The sequence below is a fragment of the Sceloporus undulatus genome, chromosome 3 (assembly GCF_019175285.1).
Source record: "Sceloporus undulatus isolate JIND9_A2432 ecotype Alabama chromosome 3, SceUnd_v1.1, whole genome shotgun sequence".
Classification (NCBI taxonomy): Eukaryota; Metazoa; Chordata; class Lepidosauria; order Squamata; family Phrynosomatidae; genus Sceloporus; species Sceloporus undulatus.
The window spans coordinates 260,890,512-260,910,859 of NC_056524.1; the positions used below are offsets into that span (position 1 = coordinate 260,890,512).

The 20,348-nt window shown below is 40.6% G+C and overlaps 1 protein-coding gene across 2 annotated transcripts in view; it reads left to right on the forward strand.

The window, feature by feature from the left end:
* The first annotated feature begins 935 nt into the window (after positions 1 to 935).
* Positions 936 to 20,348, forward strand: part of KCNMB2 (potassium calcium-activated channel subfamily M regulatory beta subunit 2) — a 159,524-nt gene continuing 140,111 nt past the window's right edge. For both annotated transcript variants that reach the window (XM_042460853.1, XM_042460854.1), the window contains exon 1: positions 936 to 2,138. The gene's annotated coding sequence lies outside the window, so the exon portion shown is untranslated. The remainder of the gene's footprint in view (positions 2,139 to 20,348) is intronic.

Consider the following 20,348-nt stretch of genomic DNA (forward strand, 5'->3'; position numbering starts at 1 on the left):
GGCTAGCTTTTTCCTTCCTAAGGTTGGCTCCACTTCCCACCCCCACCCCTGCTAGATAGCTCTTAAAGACACAGGAGTGCTACCCAGGCTGCTGAAGGATGCTCTTCTCTTCTAAATAAAGGTTTTGATTGCTAACACTAATGCCAACTCCTTCAAACCAGAGAATGTTTAACCTTTTTTTTCCTTTTTGACATACCTGTATCTGTGAGAATGCAACTTCTCCCAGGCAATGGCAGCCTTTAACAAATCAAATATGCAGCTAAAAGGAAAACTGGTTTAAGAGACTGTGATCATATACACACAAAGGAGAGGTCAGCTGGCTTTCTAACTGCCCAGGAAACAAGTTACTAAGCAGCATCTACTAACCCAATTGTTATTCCCCTGGGATGTGGCCATGTATGTCAACCTTTGCAGCCTGCTGCCAATCTGGCTCAAGACCCAAATCAAAATGTCTTGTTGCTACATACCATTAAGTACCGACAAAAACACATCCTTTTCTCTTCCTATTGTTGACATGGCAGCAGGGTGACTTGGAGGTCTCTTGTTCATAGGGTTGCCACAGATCCAAGTTGACTTAACTGCCTTCAACAACAAGAGTGCAGGTCCAAAAGCCTTTTGTAAACATGAATTCTAGTAAGCAAATCGAAAGTGGGATTTACAGTTCCCCCTGTGATCTTCTCTCTGTCTCCCTCCAACAAATAACAGAGCCTAAAATGAGCATTTCTGTGAACCTGGACAGCATAAAGGCATATTGGATCACTAGGTAATTTGTACCTAGCATGCCCTTCTCACTCTATTTGATCTTTAAATCAAGAGAGAGAGAGAGAGAGAGAAACACAAATCATTGGCGAGAAACAGCTAGTTACCAAGGAGACCCCCAGATGAATCAGAGAGACTGACTGGTGTATGATCCAGACATACTGTATCTCCTTAATTCATGAGACCATAACATTTTAAAGGAAGAGGAGGGAGAAGGAAATACAAGCCAAGCCCGAGAGAAACATACTTCCCTCCCACCATCAAGGGCAGTTCCTTATTGTTTTGCCACGGAAAGGAATGATCAAGTGGAAACTGAGGAGAGATTTAGACAAAACTGAAGTGGGAATCCTCTGGAGAACTCTCTGATTCAGAGGAGAAGAAAAGGCAGACAAATACCACACAAGGACAAAGTGGTCTAGCTGGAGGTGACTGGGGAGAAGGAAAGAAAAACAGCTGAAAAACCACTCTTTCCATCCAGGATTGAAAAAGAAGCCAGTGTGCTCAAGGAAAGAATCTATTCTCTTCGTGGCATTGCAACAACCGTGGTATTTTCTGTGAATGAAGGCTGTGTTGTTTTCTCTTGCACTTTCTATTCCTGGAGAGAGAATGGAGGCACTGAGATTTTTCTCAAAATCCTTACAAGAGGGAGGATTGCTTGGATGTGGCTTCTGGAGTTCTCGCTTCAGTCTTTTCTGAAAGATGCCAGTCTCTGTTGGAAGCCCTGGCACACTATCCTCCCAATGCCTGTCACTTCTGCCCAGTTTTTCCAAGTAGCCGGTGAAGCGATGCATCTGGCAAAAAGAGCTTAAGACAGGGACAAGGACTCAGCTTTGCGACAGTGTGTGAGCCCAGCGTTTCTTCCCTGTTCAAGGGAGTTACCAGAATGTCTGTGAAACATGTGAAAAGCTCAGCCAACCGAAGAGATGTAAACACAACAGAAGGCGAGTGGAGTTTTCAAAAATGTGGCAATAACTGGGAGCTTCCTCAAACAAAGTTTGGCAGAGGGAAGCTCACCTTTGGTAGACTTGCTTGTTTTAATGGTGTTTCTTCTCTCTCAATGGATTGGCACTGCTTCTCCTTTTAAGAAAATTCTTGAACTTCTTCCCTCAACCCCATTTTGTCAAAAAAAAACCCCTTGCTATAGAAACAATTGTTCAGAGAAAAACATCTTTGGAATGGTGTGGGGAGAACACAAATTCACTCTAACAACTGCATGTGAAGACTTTTTGAAAACCTCCCACATGCAGATATAACTTGTTTTCTCCCCAAAGGTGAAAACTACAGAAATATGTACAGTAGATTAAAAAGAGGAAAATCTTATTTCACCAGCTCCAGTTTGAAATCTCCATTTTGGGAACAGCTCGACTACAGTTGCTAAGGTAACCTGATCAATTAATGATTGTCTAATAGAGCAAGACATAGTGAAATATATGAGAGATCAGAATGTATAGAGGAGACAGAGCGATGGAATGCCACAATTGTGTCTACGAATGTCATCTTATTGAATCATATAGAGCTCTCATTATGAAGCATATTTTGGAAGAAATACTCCTTAAGATGGCAAAATTGTTTAGAGATGGTCACCAGTTTGTTAGTTAAGAGTCCAAACTGAGGGCATTTCCTAGAGGCATCTAATTTGAAGTGCTCTTTCATGACATGAGATACACTTGCATTAATGATCCAAACTAAAGGCTAACAAGATTAAAGTAATAACGTTTTGGTGAAGGGCATTATAAGGTTTACTGCTATTTAAAATCAAAATGGCCTGGTTTAACTAGAGTGCATTGAGGTATGTGAATCTGGAAAGAGAAACCTTCCAAAAAGGTTGGAACTGGTGATAGTTAGTCAAAAAATCCTCAGAATACTAAAGAGCTTGTAAGAACAGGTAAAGCTTTACTGCATACTGGAGAATAAATATAAGAAAATTCCAAGCAATCGCTGAAAGCCAGTCATGAAGTCCCTGCTGACCTGTTTTGTTTTTAGTTGATATGTTGTGCCAATATTTCAGGAAAGACTGCAAGATCAGTGTTTAATATTAGAGTTCATTATCTGAGGCACTTTTCAAGTGCCTTCTGGTTAAAAGGTATGAACTGAGAAGTATTGAGAAATACATATCATCTGATTGGAAGAGTTTGGGGTGTCAAAGTTTTCTATAGACTTCCTAATGTTTGTGATGGCTAACAAATATGTTTTTTTACTGACCTACAAATAAAGCCATTTATTTTGTATTTGGTGTCAGCAGTGGTCTGGTGTGACAAGCAACAGACTCAGAGTAAGCATACTGATTCAGAAATAGCTTCCATCAAATTTAGCAGGATTCATGCCTGATCCTTTGCGTGCTCACTCACAAGTAAGCTACATTGGGTGCAATAGGATTTACTTCCTTACCAGCCAGGTTGAGATTAAGTTTAAAGTAGCTTGTAAAGTTCTGCTGGCATGCTTAGTAGGAAATACTCCTTTCATTTTTGCTGTATAGCCTCTGCTTTGGAGAATGGCCATGAGATGAATACACATCAAAAAGAACTGTCACCAATTTTGTTGTGTTTTGACAACAAAACTTATTTGGTTTGCTTAACAAGTGATATCATATGACATGTGGAATGCTTTGATCTTTTGCAGCAAGGTCATCTCCAAAGGCAGAGAACTTTGTTTTAGAGGAAACAGTTGCTCTCTAGCTTACACCAAATGAGTGATAGGCCTGAAAAACTCATCATTTGTTGTGCCCTTTGCCAAGTTTACAGCAGTCTACAAGTGGTGAAGGTTAGGGGGATCTGAAGGTCAAGAAGCCACAGGCTTGGACTTGGTTCCGAATATGTGTGCAGCAGTGGTTGATAATAACTGAAGTGTTGGTTGTACTCTAAAGACAAGTTACTCGTTGAATAAATAACTAATATGAGAAATAAACCACCAGATAAATTAGACTGCTCCTTAATTTTTATGTTGTTATATTTAAGAGTTTACAGTGTAGAATAGTAAATTATCCCCTACCACCCTTCCTCACCATAAAAATTATTCCATTATTCAAAAAGTAATTAGACAATTACTATCAAAGACAAGCAACAACAATGGACCGCAATCAATATTCAAAAAGTGCTCATCAAAAATTGCTTGTCATGATAGGTTCCAAAATATTATGTAGTTCAAGAGTGAGCCATACCTAAGATTTGCATATGTTATATATTAGTAAAACTCAGAGACATGGCTGTGTTAGTCTGGGATATTAGAATGCAAAGGGATCTTGTAGCACCTTTGAGAATAACTGTGCAAAAGAAGTTGTAGCATAAGCTTTCGTACAGTTGGTGTACGTACTTCCCATGTATCATATATGTTCTAAATGGATACCATGGCATCTCAAAAGTGATTTCAGCTATTTCGCCTCTGGCAAGGTGGAGTTTGAGTGTGAGTTTCTCTAAGAATACAGGGGTCCAAACTCTGTCTAGCCAGCAATGAAAGGACAAACCTTGTAAGCTTTTCCACATCCTTGCTATCTCTATTGCTGTGTACAGCAAGGTAGATATAAAAGCTTTACATAAGATGTTTTCATTTTATCATAAAGTGATATAAGCCACCTTACAACTGAGATTGTTCCTTTGTTGCAGTCCAGCTCCCCCAATTCTCTGTCTGGATCAGGCATCCAATTGATTTGTTTTATTGCTTACACCATTCAGAGCACATTACCTAGCTTCAGGAACAGCACCCAGCATCTTTTGCCCAATATACCAGTTCCATTAAAGTGTCCCCATTTTTCAGATTCTGAGCTATAAAATGTGGCATGATATCTGACTGTCTTACAGAAAACAAACATAGGATCTTTTTATACACACTCACCTTTGTGTATTATATACGCAATTTTGACTAAAGTTTGACTCTTTGCTAACTTTGGGTGGCATAGAAGCTTTCTTAACTTGCCACCCAAATGAGTTCTTGAGTCCCTGAGAAGGAACATCATTGCTGTCTCTGCTTTGCCGGCCAACAGCAGTGACCTAACTAGCAAATGGCATGGGAACCTCTTGCTAAGCAAAGGATTAATCTGGCTTTGGAAGGTTTTGCTTGGCAACTGGCCCAAAGTGGAAAATCTTCTGAAAACCAATCAAGAGGCAAGATCATCCCCATGCACTGTGTGGTTGCTGCATGCTGCGCTGCCTCCCAACAACTGACACGTGGGTCCAGGTTCACTCATTTGAAAGGCAGGATGATCAGCACCTAGGGTAGAGGAGAAAACATGCCCATTTGGGAACAGGCTTTCCATGGTAATACAGATGTTACTTCAATGGGTTCCGGTGTGAGCCCATTCCCAGCCTTGCTCCGATGCCAGAATATGTTAAACCAATGCAAGCCGCACCCAACGAAAGGGGAAAATCACCAAGAAGACTCAACTTGCCTAACCCTTCCAAACACTGGTAAATCTCATTTCCCCTCCCTCTTCCCCCCCCTCTATCTCTTTCTCTGCTTCTGTGCTCTCTTTTAAAAGTCTCTCCCTAAAACTTGACATCATCTTCAGGATTAAGGAGTGCACATGTACTGTTGTGTAGTAAGTAGAGTGCATGCATGTTTTTCACAAGGACATCAAGAACTTGGTCTACAAAGTGTGCCTCAGAAAAGGAAATAAACTATAGTAGTAGTAGTATTTGTCATCGTAGTTGTAGTAGTAGTAGTAATAGAATTTGTTTTAATCTTGTTTGTAAATTCTAGTCAAATGAAAGTTTGGCACTGGAATTTCAGATATGAGAAATGCTCAAGTATAAAAATGGCCTGTGCAGAGGCTTCTCAGAGAGTATGCTTTTTAATGTTCATATTTTTTTAAATGGTAGATCAATAGGAATTGCCCACAATGGTACCCTTGAGATAGTGTGCGAGGAGAGTGGGATGAGGGTATTTATTTTTTGGATGATTCTATCATCATTTACTTCTCTTGGAGGATGGGAAAGCTCAAATGGCAAAGCAATGAAAGGCAGAGGAGAAATGAGTGAATTCTAGGTAGGTGGTTAGGAAATGCTAATTTCTAGGGTGCTGGGTATGGACAGCATGGTAGTCCCATCCCAGCATGAGCATGAGAGATGCCTTTTATTCAGGCCCATCAATGTCTTTGGTTTTGGAAGCTCATCAGTTCAAAATATGTTGCACTTGCATGGGGCTATATAATGATGAGGGAATGTTACTCTGCATGTGTTCAAGGGTATTTTGTTAACGCATTATATATTCTGGCACATAACCTGAGGACTAAAATCAGGTCCCAGTGCTGACTTTTCTATAAGCCTTGGCTCATTTTAAGCTTAAGTTGTGGTAAGAAAGAGTGTTGAATCCATGTCTACATGTGACAGAACTTGTTCTTAAGTTATACAGTGAATCCTTGGTATCTACTGGAGTTCAGTTCCAGGCCCTCCTGTGGATATCAAAATCTATGGAAGATCAAGTCTCATTCTATACAATAAAGCAGTAAAATGGTGTCCCTTTTATAAAATGGCAAAATCGAGGTTTGCTTTTTGGATTTTTTAAATTTTTACTTTATTTTATTTGGAATATTTTCAAGTTGTGAATGGTTGAATCCATGGATGCAGAAACTATGGTGGGCCAACTGTAGTTCCATTTGTGAGGAAATACTGTTCAGGAACAACCGACATGGTGTAGTGGTTTGAGTGTTTGACTATGTCTCTGAAGGGTTCGAATCTGCTTGGCCATGGAAGCCAACTGGATCACCTTAAGCAAATCACACTCTCTCAGCCTCCAAGGGAGACATTGGCAAACCCTCCTCTGAACAAATCTTGCCAAGAAAACCCTTATGATAGGTTTGCCTTAGGGTCTCCATAAGTTGAAATGACTTGAGGGCACACAACAACAACTGTTCTAGAAGTACCTCAAAATTAGTATGTTCACATTATACAACATATTTATTGTAGTCTAGTAGATATAGTGTTGAGCTAAGTAAGGAGATCTGGGTTCAAACCTTCATGAGGATGGTGAATGAGAGGTTTTTTTTCTTGGGGAGAGATGTCAACTGAGAAGGAACGAAAGAAGGATTATAACTCAATGACACATTAATTAAGAACTATCATTGAAATTATTGTAACTGATACTGCCAACTATATCCATTGGAAATCTTTTGATCTGAAGTCCAATGACATGAAAACTCTGTTAGCAGTATTTATTTCACACATGCAAGCCATCACTTGAAGCTGTAGTCACTGAGTGATGAGCATAGAATCATAGAGTTGGAAGAGACCGCAACCCCCAGCCATGCAGGAATTCTCAGTCAAAGCATTCCTGACAAATGGCCATCCAGCTTCTGCTTAAAGACCTCCAAGAAGGAAGACTTAACACACCACTTGATTTCAAGAGATTTAGGGTGCAGCTACACTGTAGAAATAATGTAGTTTGACACTTCTTTAACTGCCATGACTCCATCATATGGAATATAGGAATTTGTAGCTTTGTGAGGCACAAACATGCCTTGGTGGTCTAAAGACCTTGTAAAACTAAAAAGTGCCAGGATTCCATAGGATGGAGCTACAGCACTTACAGTGGTGCCAAACTGCATTATTTCTACAGTGTAAATGCACCCTTAGACCTTGGCAGTCCCTCATTTTGATGGTGTTGATGGTCAATTTTAAGGAAGAAGGGAAAGGTGGTCTAGGAATCTGGAAGTCCTAGAGTTAGATCTGGCTTCTGACATAAATTCACTATCTGAAAGAGCATATTTCCCTATATGAGGCTTCAGTGATTTTAAGCTCTCCAAGGAAGGGTTTTCTCTCAGTCCCACCAGCTTCACAAATATGTTTGGTAAGGACACAGAAGAGACTCTTCTTGGTGGCTGCTCCCAGGCCACAGGAGACTAGGCTGGCCCCCTCTGTGCTCCCTTCTGCTGGCAAGAAAAGACCTTTTTATTTGAAGAAGTATTTGATATCTGCCTATGCAAAAAGGGTATTTAATGGTGGTGAGGGGATGCTGCATTTTTCAATGTTTTCATAGTTTTAAAGGATTTTATATTGTTTTAGAGTATTGATGTTTTAACATGGTTGCTTATTGAACTATGTGGGTTTTTTTTTTTACTTTTTATTACTAATTTTTAATTTATGTACTTTGTTTTCAGTTCATGTTGTGAGCTGTCTTGAGTCCCATTCAGGAGGAAAGTAGCATATACAATAAATAAATAACCAATCAATCAATCAATCATAGGCAGACAACCATTAACCAGCATCTCTCACCTACAAAGGAGGAGGTAGTGAAGTATACTTGTGACAGGAAATCCGGTTTTCTGGTGGTGGAATTGGGCTATCTTCCAGATCTGGTGACTCAAACTTCAATTTATGAACTTCAGTTTACTTCATTTAGCATGCCATCTAAATGTGTACATCCCAAAATGGCGCCAGGAAAGCGCAGAGCATGTGGATGCTCCGCACTCCCCAACCCTAATTTCGGCCCCAGGCTGCAGTCTGTACCAAGCCAAAGTTAAGAGGCAATATGATAGCCCTGTTTAGGTATCTGAAGGGGTGTCACATTGAGGATGGAGCAAGCTTGTTTTTGGCTGCTCCAGAGAATAGGACCCCTAACAATGGATGCAAGCTACGGGGAGAGATTCCACCTCAACATTAGGAAGACTCTCATGACAGCAAGAGCTGTTCAACAGTGGAACACACTTCCTCGGAGTGTAGTGGAGTCTCCTTCTTTGGAGGTCGTTAAGCAGAGGCTGGATAGTCATCTGTCAGGGATGCTTTGATTGAGAGTTTCTGCATGGCAGGGGGGTTGGACTAGATGGCCCTTGTGGTCTCATCCAACTCTATGATTCTATGATTCTATGACTCTGCTGGCTGGGTGATAAAGAGAGTCTCCTCCTTCTCATGCTCACCCAGCAGCTCTGCTAGATCTGGAAAAGGCTGTGGGTGGTGGCAAAAGTCCACTCCCACCATCAGCCACTAGTGGGACTGGGCTGCCTTCTGGGTCTGGCAACTCCACTGGGCAATTGCTAAATAGAGTTGCTTCATTTTCGTCCTTTCCTGCAGCTCTGCCAAATCTGGAAAGGCAGATGAAGCAAAGACAGCAAGTATTAAAAATTATCCACACCAGGTGTCAAATTTACTGGGTGCACAACTGTCTCTTGATAAGCCTCTGTAAATCTTGAAAATGAATCTGGCCTTTTGAAAAGCAGAGAGTGTACTCTTTATTCAAATAAAGTGATTTTTTTTTTTAAAGAGCAAAAGTAAGAGTATCCTGTCCCACTTGGACAATGCTGCTACTTGCTCCTTTCTCCCTAAGCCAGCACCAATGACCTTCTTTGAATATGCCACAGGAGTTGAGATAGAGGAGCAACAAAGCTAGGATAAATGAGATAAAGGAGTTGATAGCTCTGTTTGCAAGGACCAGTTGGTTAAGGAGGTAAAGAATGTTCACAAATGTTCTTGTCTTCAACGAAAAAGAGTGTCTTGCCACATCGAGATTCATTGTCAAAAAAAAAAAAAAAACCCTCCTGAGATTTTTCCACCCCTTTGTGAGAGCGGAAAACCAAGTTCCTTTTTTCCATTAAATTTTGTTTAAAAATAAAGAGATTTGACCATAATATATGATGGATTCTGTACACACTCTTGAACTGAAAAATTGCACAAAAAAGCTTATTCCGTGGAAAGAAATGTTTTGAAACTGTTCATTCTCATAATGTTATGCATTGTACATAAAAGTGTTGGGGAAAAACAATAAATGTACATTACAGAGATAGTCTAAGATTGAGTACGATGTTACAAGCAATCGCTCTAGAAAGGGAAGTAACAAATGTAGTATGTAAAAGGTATTATACTGTTAGACTGGATATTGTGTTTTGCTTTATTTTGTCTTGTTTGTTTGCATGTTTGTTTTTTCCAAAAAAAATTGGCATAAAGGTGAATGCAAGATTTTAAAACTTTATTCTTTGTGTTTGTAAATCACAATAAAAAATTAAATGTTCATTCTCACATTTGAAAGCAAGAAAAGCAAAGATTTACATCCCTGTTATGTCTAATTCTGTTCTTGCTGTGACCCAGTGGCCCATTAATTAATCAATCCAATTTCTGTTTCATAGCTTGAACTATCTTGTAGGATCATGGTAAGGATACAAAGATAGCAGGGAGAGCACTGCCCTAAGCAGCTGGACAAAAGGCTGAAGATCAATCTGTGTGTGTGTGTTTATTTTCACATACACACATTCACATGTGGTCCTGCATTATGTCTGTAGTGGAATGGCCATGTGTCCTACTTTACAGGTAATAGTCTTCAAAGAAAAAGCAAAGGACCTTGAAGCTGTTCACCAACAGTGAGCACCTGGACAGTAGACTGAGGAAGCACATGGGTCTACTTGGTCTCACCTTTGGCAAGATGTACTGTATATTTCAATGTAAATTGTAGTAGTTCTTTCTAAAATCGCAGCTATACATACAGATCAGTGCATAGTAGTTTTATGCAGATTGGTCTCTTCTTTTGTCCCCTCTTTTTGGTAATGTGTACATGACCAACCTGGTCATACCAACCCATTATACCACTACCCCTCCCACTGCTGTTGTTCCCAGTAGGATGATACCAATCTATCTCCTGTTTTTCTCCGTTCTACCAGTATAATTGTGCCCTTTAAGCTGATGTGGATCCTTTTTTAAAATGCATCTCACACTTTCCTGCTGTGCAGGTGCAAGCACTGGAAGCAATTAATCAAGGGATATGAACCACTCTCTCAGCACCATTGACTTGCTTCTCTCACAGCAGCTGGGCTGGCGGAAGCAAACTCAAGTAGCTGAGTGTCATTGCTGCTGTACTTCTCCATTGTGAACTTTAAGGCATCTTGAAGTAGCTTGACCTTGCACATACTATGGTGCATTTGACTGGAGGATCATGTAAAGAAACTGTTTTGCCACTTGTAGCATTGTTGTTATCACTATCATAGCAAAGCCAGAAAATTCATTTTCATTCAGATCGCTTAAGAGCTCAAGGGAAAACTTGGGTTGAAATGTATTCCAAACATTAGTGACAAACTAACAGAAAGATCAGTTTGAAGATTTAGTTGCTTCTTGTCAAAAATAAGCAAGAGGTAAAAGTAAAGCAGAAAGAGTCGGACTCTGAGTTCTTGGCAAGGAAGTCCACAATTCAAACTTAACCTCAGGGAGAAACTCATAAGAAAATCATGGGCAAGCCCAGATTCCCTCTTGGGCAACCTAAGACAATTTTCTCCCCAACACAGAACAGCAAATGGTGCCTCCATCTATCCAAATCCAGGAAATAGCACTTAAAAGTGAGTTGGATTAGTTTAACAACAAGAATATTTCCTCATCTCTGGCAATAAAAGTATAATAGCTAACAAGGGCTTTTCAGCCCATTTCTGAACAACTGGGGCATGTTTTAATAAGTTCCTACTGTTTTAAAAAATCAAAGTAAATGAAATTTTCACATCACCCTTGAATCATCCCCTGTCTGAAATTTCAGAGATCTTCCTCCATGGTGCATTCTACAAGCTGGTCCTCTTCAGAGATGTTGAAGTACAATTCCCATCATCCTCAAACAACAGGGGTCTGTTTGTATGTAGATGATAGCAACTGTAATACAAAACAATAAATCTTGGGCCAGCTATAGAACATATTGAGCTGGATCCATAATTGGACAGTTTCCAATGTTTCTGTGACACACACAGAGGACTAACCCTGTTCAAATATACTGGTCCTAGAAGAAAATTCATGGATCCATCTGTGCATCATTTTGCTATAGCATCAATCAATATTGTTGTCTCTAAAAAGAGATCCTTTTCACAGGAGATATCTTTCATCTGCATTTAGATGATAAAAATTTAGGAGCTGAATGGCCCCAATCTGGCCTTTACATGGCACAAAAAAGGAGCTGCCAAAAGTGACTCCCTTTTGTGCTGTGGAAAGGGTGCCATAGCTGCCAGCACCACAGCTTTTTGGCACTCCTTTGGTGCTGCACTATCTGGACACAGTGCCTGAGGAGCACCATGATGCTGCCCACCATGTGGTGGGGCATGCAGCGTCACGCCAGCGTGGGGACAGAGTCGGGGCATGCATCATGCAGATGCCATGCCCCCACTCTGCCCCAATGCCGGCCTTTATGGCCAGTCTTTCAAGACTGTTAGGCTGCATCTGCACTTTGACACTGTTTTAATTATCATGGCTCAGTGCTATGGAATTCTGGAATTTGTAGTTTTGTGAACTATTTAGCCTTCTCTGTCAGAGAGCTCTGGTTCCCCAACAAACTACAAATTCCAGGATTCAATAAGATGGAGCCATGGCAGTTAAAGTGGTGTCAAACTGTATTAATCCTTCAGTGTGGCATCAGCCTGAGCCAGAAAGAAGACATGAGAGGCAGTGGATGATACAGCTCCTTTAGATCAACCAAGATGCAAACATTTTGCTTTGATGTTGCTTGGGGGGACAGAATGTGCTGTTGTGCTGCCAGTTTGAGTCTTAGGGGTCATCTGATGCTTCCATGAATCAAGGGCTGGCCTACTGCCCTAGTTCTCCATCACTGCTGCATTCTGTGCTGTCCACATAGTTGTCCAGTTGCAATCTGCATCCTAGACTATGGCGTTGTCTTTTTACTGGACTTTTTGCATTGTATGGCTTATCTAGCATTATCAAAATGAACAGTGGTATTTGAAAGAAGACAGACTCCTTCAAAGATTCCTCCTCTGCTGGGTGGAAAATTGCCATAACATAATGCCAGGAACATGAATAAGAAAACTAATGATGGACCATGCTTACCCTTCACAATTTATTCTGGCCAGAATGGTCTGATTCTGATATTTACTATATAAAAATATCTCTGAAGGTTGGTGGCTGATGCTTGCCTTTTTGTCTTCTTTCTCTCTTTTGCTTCTCATCCTTCAAGAAGTATTTGGTAAATATTTCCTTAGTTATTTATAAAAACAATTCTGTTACAAATAGAATCATCATGATCACCCAAGTACACTTCCGTTCCTACCGCTACTGGAGGCAAGAGCATTACTCCTACAGGCACGTTGCTGAGCTATTGAGAGTCAACATGATATAATGGATAGATTCTTGGTCCTTATGTTGAAATATCTGGATCTAGATGCTGGTTAACCAAATAAAGGCTACTCAATGGAGACTGGTGGCTTCCACCTCAGTGGGGCAGTGGACCCTTCCTAATTTTAGTCTGATCCTAGAAGAACTAGTGAGAGTGTTTAGCCTCTTTGAGAGATGGGTTTCAGCACCTTGGATAATCCCTCTAAATTCAGAATAAAGCCTAAAGCAGGTTCACCATGACACAGTTGCAGCTAACCAAATAAATAGTCTGCAGCAAGTTGTTATCTAGGCTTATGTCTCAATTACACTGTCTTCTGCATGCATTTTTTTTTAAAAAAATCAAGTTCTTTCCATCTTGAGTATAAAGCAATATTCTTCATTGTTCAAAAAGGAACTGATGCAAAATGTTCCCTTACCTGTGCTGGCCAAAATCAATAGGCACAGCTATTCCCATCATATAAATGATGTAGTACCTGTGTGTCATTCAGGTGTTACAGAGAAGGAAGCTCTCAGAGGAAAAAAGATAGGAAGTGCAACCCTAACTGAGTACTAATGTTGTTGGATATTCAGGAAATCCAACCCAGACTTTGTTGAAGAGTTAACCCTCAAAGCCTTGGGTCAGGTAAATGAATCTGTTGGCTTTGATTTCTCCCACATTTAAAATCTCTCCATCCCAAATATGCAAAAATTTGCAAGTTATAGTAAATTCTTAACAAAAAAGGAAATGCCCTTTTCACACTTAAAGTAAATATGCTTACCACATATTGGAAGGAGAATAAGGTTCATGCTTGCTGGCCTCATTTTTGATCTGATCACCTTTTTTGATCAAATTACCAGCTTGGTAGACAAAGGGAATGCTGTAAATATAGTATATCTTGATTTCAGTAAGGCCTTTGACAAGGTCCTCCAAGATATTCTTGCAGACAAACTGGTAAAATATGGGCTAGACTGTGTGACTGTTAGTTGTAATTGTAATTGGTTGACTGGACAAACCCAAAGGGTGCTCAGCAATGGCTTCTCTTCATCCTGGAGAGAAGCAAGCAGTAGGGTGCCACAGAGTTCTGTCCTTCGCCAAGTGCTATTCAACATCTTTATCAATGATGTAAGTGAAAGAATAGGGTGCATGAATATCAAATTTGCAGATGACACCAAATTAGGAGGAATAGCTAATACTCCAGAGGACATGATCGAAATTCAAAATTACCTGAATAGACTCGAAAGCTGGGCCAAAGCTAACAAAATGAATTTCAATACAAAGAAATGTAAGGTACTGCACTTAGGGCAGAAAAATGAAATACACAGTTACAAGATGGTGGACACCTGGCTTAATAAGACTACATATGAAAGGGATCTAGGAGTCCAAGTAGACCACAAGTTGAACATGAGTCAACAATGTGATGTGGCAGCTAAAAAGGCCAATGCAATTTTAGGCTGCATCAATAGACATATAATGTCTAGACCAAGGGGAGTAATAGTGACACTGTATTCTGTTTTGGTCAAGCTTCACCTGGAATATTGTATTCAGTTCTGAGCAACACAATTCAAAAAGGATGTTGACAAGATGGAGCATGTCCAGAGGAGGATGACCAAAACAGTGAATGGTCTGGAAACCATGCCTTATGAATAAAGACTTAGGGAGCTGTGTATGTTTAGCCTGGAGAAGAAACGGTTAAGAGGTGATATGATAGTTCAAGTGTCTCCGCCTTGAGTCCCTGTATTGGGAGAAAGGCAAGATATAAGAATATTATTATTATTGTTGTTGTTGTTGTTGAAGGAGTGTTACATTGAGGATGGAACAAGCTTGTTTACTGTTGCTCCAGAGACTAGAACACAGAACAATGGATGCAAGCTACTGGAAAAGATATTCCACCTCAATATTAGGAGAAGCTTCCTGACAGTAAGAACTGTTTGAGTGGTGGAGTCTCCTTCTTTGAAGGTCTTTAAACAGAGGCTTGATGGCCATCTGTCAGAGATGCTTTGATTGTGATTTCCTGCATGGCAGGGGGTTGGACTGGATGGCCCTTGTGGTCTCTTTTCCAACTCTGGTGGGTTATAAACCGCCACTTGGGACGTCCGCAGGACGTCCCATTTTAAAAAGGGGGCGTCTCTTCTAGACGCCCCTGGGTCTAATACGGACTCTGTCTGTACAATATGGCGCCGGCCGTTCCACACGGCCGGTGCCTACGTATCAGACGCTGTGCGTCCGAATGTGTCATGGCACTAATGACGTTGCGAGTGCGCCAGCGGTGCCTCGCGACACCATTAGGGTGCCACAGAAAGACGCTCCATTTTGAAGCTTCTTTTTTGCTCCGTAAGGGAGCCGCGCGGTGTGGCTGCGACAGCTCCCTTACGGAGCAAGTGGCGGCGGCGGCAGACTGCCTCAAAGCGGCGGTCTATAACCTGCCATAGTGATTCTATTATTCCTCTTCCTAAACCCCATTAGGTATCTGAAGGGCTGAACAGGAAAGCTGTATGGACATTTACTTCCTCTGTCTTCTGAGAAAGGTCCTGAATGTGCATTTAGCGTTTATCAGTATAAAACTGCACAAAGATATTGTGCAGACCTTGTGCTAAACATGTTAAAATGGCATTGGGGACACCATGCATGATAATGATAATCTCTTTTCAAGGTTTCATTCCCTATGCAAAACAGCCTATTTCCTCTCTGTATAACAAAAACTCTTGTTGAAATCATAAAATAGAACCACCCCTATGTACACTATCTTGAGCTAACTGGATGTAGGATAATGTATACGCATGATGATTAAATCATGGACCTAAGCATGGGAGTATGGTATGGACATCAGAAGCTGCCTTAGACTATCTAGGAGCACTGGCCCATCAAGTTCCACCATGACTGGCAGCTCTCCAGAGTTTAAGATGAGGTGTTTCCCAAGCCTAGTTGGATATGTCAACTATTGAACCTGAGGCCTTCTGCATGAGGAGCACAGGATCTGGCACTCTTCCAAGAGACTTCCCACATGCAGTCATTGTACATTTAGAGATGTTTCAGCATCAGTTTAGGTCTTTTGAGTTACAATATTCTACATACATGGTGGGTTTTTTTCCTTCTCCGTTCTGTTTTCTTGTATTCTAAGAATTGATACCAGATCAATTCTACTGCATCCCTCCCATCTTTACATGGCTTGCATGCTCTGTTCTTTTTCTAAACCTTTTGCTGACACCCCATCAAACCCTTAGGCAAGGTCTCTTCAATGACCTTTAGCTTCTCCAAATATTGTTTTGTTTCAGCCAAATTGTATCATCCTGTATTATTATCACTGCTTACTGTAAAAGCTGGCTTTCACCTAGAAGTCTGGTTATAGTTTTGACTTGGCTCCATTAGATATTGGGGGGGGGGGGGGGTGGCAACAGATTAATCAAAATGCCTAAAGCTCCAGTCTTCCAAATCAAGCTGGTCAAGTACTGATAAAAAAAATAAAGCAATTTCATTTGTTTCTGCACAAGGTGTCCCCAAAATCTCATTCAGGAGGATGAGGCAATATCTACTCACTTAACAACTGTGCCGTTTCAATCCCATGCACTGTAGGTTCCGCAGTCACTGCCACTGCAGACCAAGTTTAACCCATTCCCCATCTGACGTTTGATGCAATTGGAAGAGTGCTTTTCATTTCTTTCTCCAATTTGGCCATGAGTATTGACCTCTTTAAGAGATAGTCCACAACTGCTGAATGTACAATTTTAAAGCTGGCCCTTAAGAAGGTTTAATATCTTATGGCTACTATTTGTTCTTGCTCCTAGTTGCTTCAAAATTTTGCCATGGGCTTCAAAACTTTGTTCTCGCATGTTAGGTGCCTAAATTCTGCTAGAGAAACACTAGTCTAACCACTATTAAGATACAGGTATACTTCAGTTAGTGAATTAGATGTGTTCCTGTGCATTGCATCTTTAAAATATGTAAACTTTGGTACCAGGGACAGAAATGACATGCAAAGGAGGGAAGATTCTCACACCACAGAGAGAGAGAGAGAGAGAGAGCAATTCAGCATGTTTCAGCAAACTTTTTTATTAAAAATAACAATATGCACATGTGAAATGAAATAACCAGTTCAGGGAAGTCTAGCATAAGTAAACAACATTTTGAACCTTCTAAAGACCGCTTGAATGCCCCCCCCCCCAAAAAAATGTATTCAGGGATGCTTTTTTCTTTCACTAGTCTCCATTTTTTTATGATTTCCATTTTGGTGACCAAACATACAGATCCATGTTTCTTCAACATGGTTGGGGTAGATGGTGAGGCAGGCTTATCTGATTTCCCCTTTACCTGTTTTGCTGTTTGTAAATGCTCAGAAAGCAATTCTGGTGGCAGCTGCTGTTTACCTTGCCTGTTCAAAGGCAAGCATACATAGCTACAGCAGGATAGGATAGACTAAAATCCTACTCTTTGCTAGATCCTTTGTTTATTGCATTGTTTACTGCAGAGATGCTGCTAAAACCTGACACTGAAAGTCTGTTTTGCTCCAGCTGTCTCTCCCCAAAATCCCAAAGCTAATGCTGCGCAAAAAAGAAAAAAAGAAAACCTTCATGGTGGACAATGAATGAAGAGGAAATGGAGTGGAGGGGTGTAAAGAGTTTGAGTGATATATGCCTGCATAGAGATATGAAAATCTGACAGCTTTGTTTTCATTTTGTTTCTCAGAATCCCCCCAGCATATTCATTCCATCCAATTTCCAGACTGGGTTGTGAAACTACTATTTTTTGTCCTTCCTTCATGGACATTCTTGTATGGTTGGGAGTGCACATATCCCAATGTATGTGTTTTGCACATATTGTAATGTACAATACATAGTAGCGTACAGTACACAGTAATGTACAGGACACCAGGGTTCAAATCCCCACTCAGCCATGGAAGCCCATTGGGTGACCTTAAGAAAGTCAGCTCAAAGGAAGATAAAGGAAACCTCCTTTTGAAAAAAATCTAGCCAAGAAACCCCTGTAATAGATTTGCCTTAGGATCACCATAATTCATAAATAACCTGAAGGCATACAACAATGCACATTTTGCATATTTTCCCCAGTTCCATTTGAAAAAGACTTCTGCCTTTCAATTACTCTTAAAGCTGCTGCAAGATCCCTTTGCATACTGATTTTCCAGACTAACACGGCTACAGAGTTTTACACTCAGGAGGGATCCCATGCAAAAATGGGATTTAAAGTAAAAAAAAAACAACCTGCAAAAGCAGATTTATCCCAAAAGTAAAAAGAATTTTTTGACTTTCTAGCCAGTTTAATGTTGCGTTAACCCTGATGTGTCTGAAAATCAGTCACGTTTTTGCAGTGGAACAATTTCATAGCTTACAGCAACAATAATAAGCTGAGATAATTCAGCCACTGGCTTTCATACATTGCAAATCATTTTACATAGGACTATCATTACCCCAAACTGTGCCCTTTAAGAGATTTTGGACTACAGCTCCCAGAAGCCTCAGTCGTGTTGGCCAATCATCTGGGAGCTGAAGTCCAAAATCCCTTAAAGAGCACAGTTTGGTGGACCACTACCCTAAAGGCACCAGATCCTATCAGATCTGAGACACTAGAAAGGGTTAGCCCTGGTTAATACTTGGATGGGAGATGGCCAAGGGATAACAGGTGTTGTATGCTATATTTCAAAGGAAAGAACTAGCAAAACTACCTCTCAGTATTTCCTGCCTAAGAAAATCGTATGAACTTCATGGGGCCACCATAAATTGTGAAATTCATTGGGCCATCTCATTGTGACTTCAGAGGGAACAACTCATGCTTTCAATCCTGGCAGTAGGCAACACAGCAGAACACTGTGTAAACAGCCAGCTGGTGTCACTCCAGAATGCTCAGGATTTTCTAGGAAGATCTGAAGCAAATGGTGAGGGTTTTTTTTTAATTTTCATTATGGGAAAGATGGCTTGGATTCACTGGAGAACTGCACTTTTCATGCAAAGATAGCCTGCAATTGAATAGGGCTTTTGTCCCTGCCCTATGTGGGCAGGGCAATGTGTGGGCAGAGCAAAACTGATGCAAATGGCCCTTTTAGACATGCCAATATTAGGGATGGACCAAGCTTGTTTTCTGCTGCTCCAGAGACTAGGTCACGGAACAATGGATTCAAACCACAGGAAGAACATTAGGAAGAACTTCTTGACAGTAAGAGCTGTTCAACACTGGAACACACTGCCTCAGAGAGTGGTGGAGTCTTCTTCTTTGAAGGTTTTTGAACAGAGGCTGGATGGCCATCTGTTGGGAGCACATTGATTGTCTATTCCTGCATGGCAGGGGGTTGGACTGGATGGCCCTTGTGGTTTCTTCCAACTCTGATTCTATTATGCTTCCAGATTCCATGCTATTAAGTAAGACTATGCACACAATGGACCATAGCACAAGCAGTTCAATTTTTTCACTGCTGATCCAGCAAAGTATCTGGGACTCCACTGCAAACCATCATACAAAGTTTTATCCCCTCCATGCATGCAAAAGCAAACAGCAATGATGTAACATTAGTACCCTAGTGAGACATTTGGCCCCACTAGCATTCGTTGGGCCTTGGCCCTCATTTGCTTTAGAACCTATTCATGAAATGCCCTCCCCAGCAAAGTATGTTTGGTACAGAAGCAAAAGTGTCTCTTTGATACCAGGCAAAAGTGTGTGTGTGTTTGTATTCTCCACATTCCAATGTGGAATGTAAACTATCTGGTTGTGTTTATAAGACTTGGCTAATTCTGATGGTGATTTGTGATGCTGCTGTTCCACTATGAGTTTTGTTTTATTATCACCTTACATTGTCTTACTGATAAGCAACCATTTATATAATAATTTTTAAAAATCAAGCAAACCAGTTTCCACAACATATAATCCTAAAACTAATATATATTTATTTAAATATATATCAGTTACTTTCTGAACCAAATCCATCCAACCAAATGGATCAAAACCTCACAAGTGAACAATATGGTATTTAGCCTAAAGTTACTATACTATCCCTCCTAAAAGGCCCCATTGAAAGAAGAAATCCTAATTTTGCTCCCAAAAATCTGCAAAGGAGTTTCCTTCATATGCTGAATAGGGATGGACACTGCACAAGGAAGGCACCAGTGCTGAAGAGCCCCTGCATCTAATAGATGCTAACCCAATCTCAGATAAGAAAGGATCCTGCTGTAGCAAGCTATTAAGCTAATCAAATGAAACTCTGTTCTCTGATGTGCCAAAACTAGACCATTCTGAACTTTAAAAATCAAAATCAATACCTTAAATAATGCCTGCAAAGTAATTAGCAATCAATAATACATCTTAAAACCAGAGTAATATCATCTAGTCCATGGTTATGCTGCAGTGTTTTACATCAATTGAGGTTTTCTGATTGTTCATAAAAGCATTTACAGCAGTAATCTGGATGTTATCAAGGCATGTGGAGTGAAATCTGTGTTGAGTTAATTTAGCATAAGATCACACTAGTTTTGCAGAGCAGACAGGCAACACTGTATGACAATAGGCATCCAGGGTTAAAATATTTTGTCTCAATTTTGTTGCATTTCTCCAAATCCCACCTAGAATCATAGAATCATAGACTCATAGAGTTGGAAGAGACC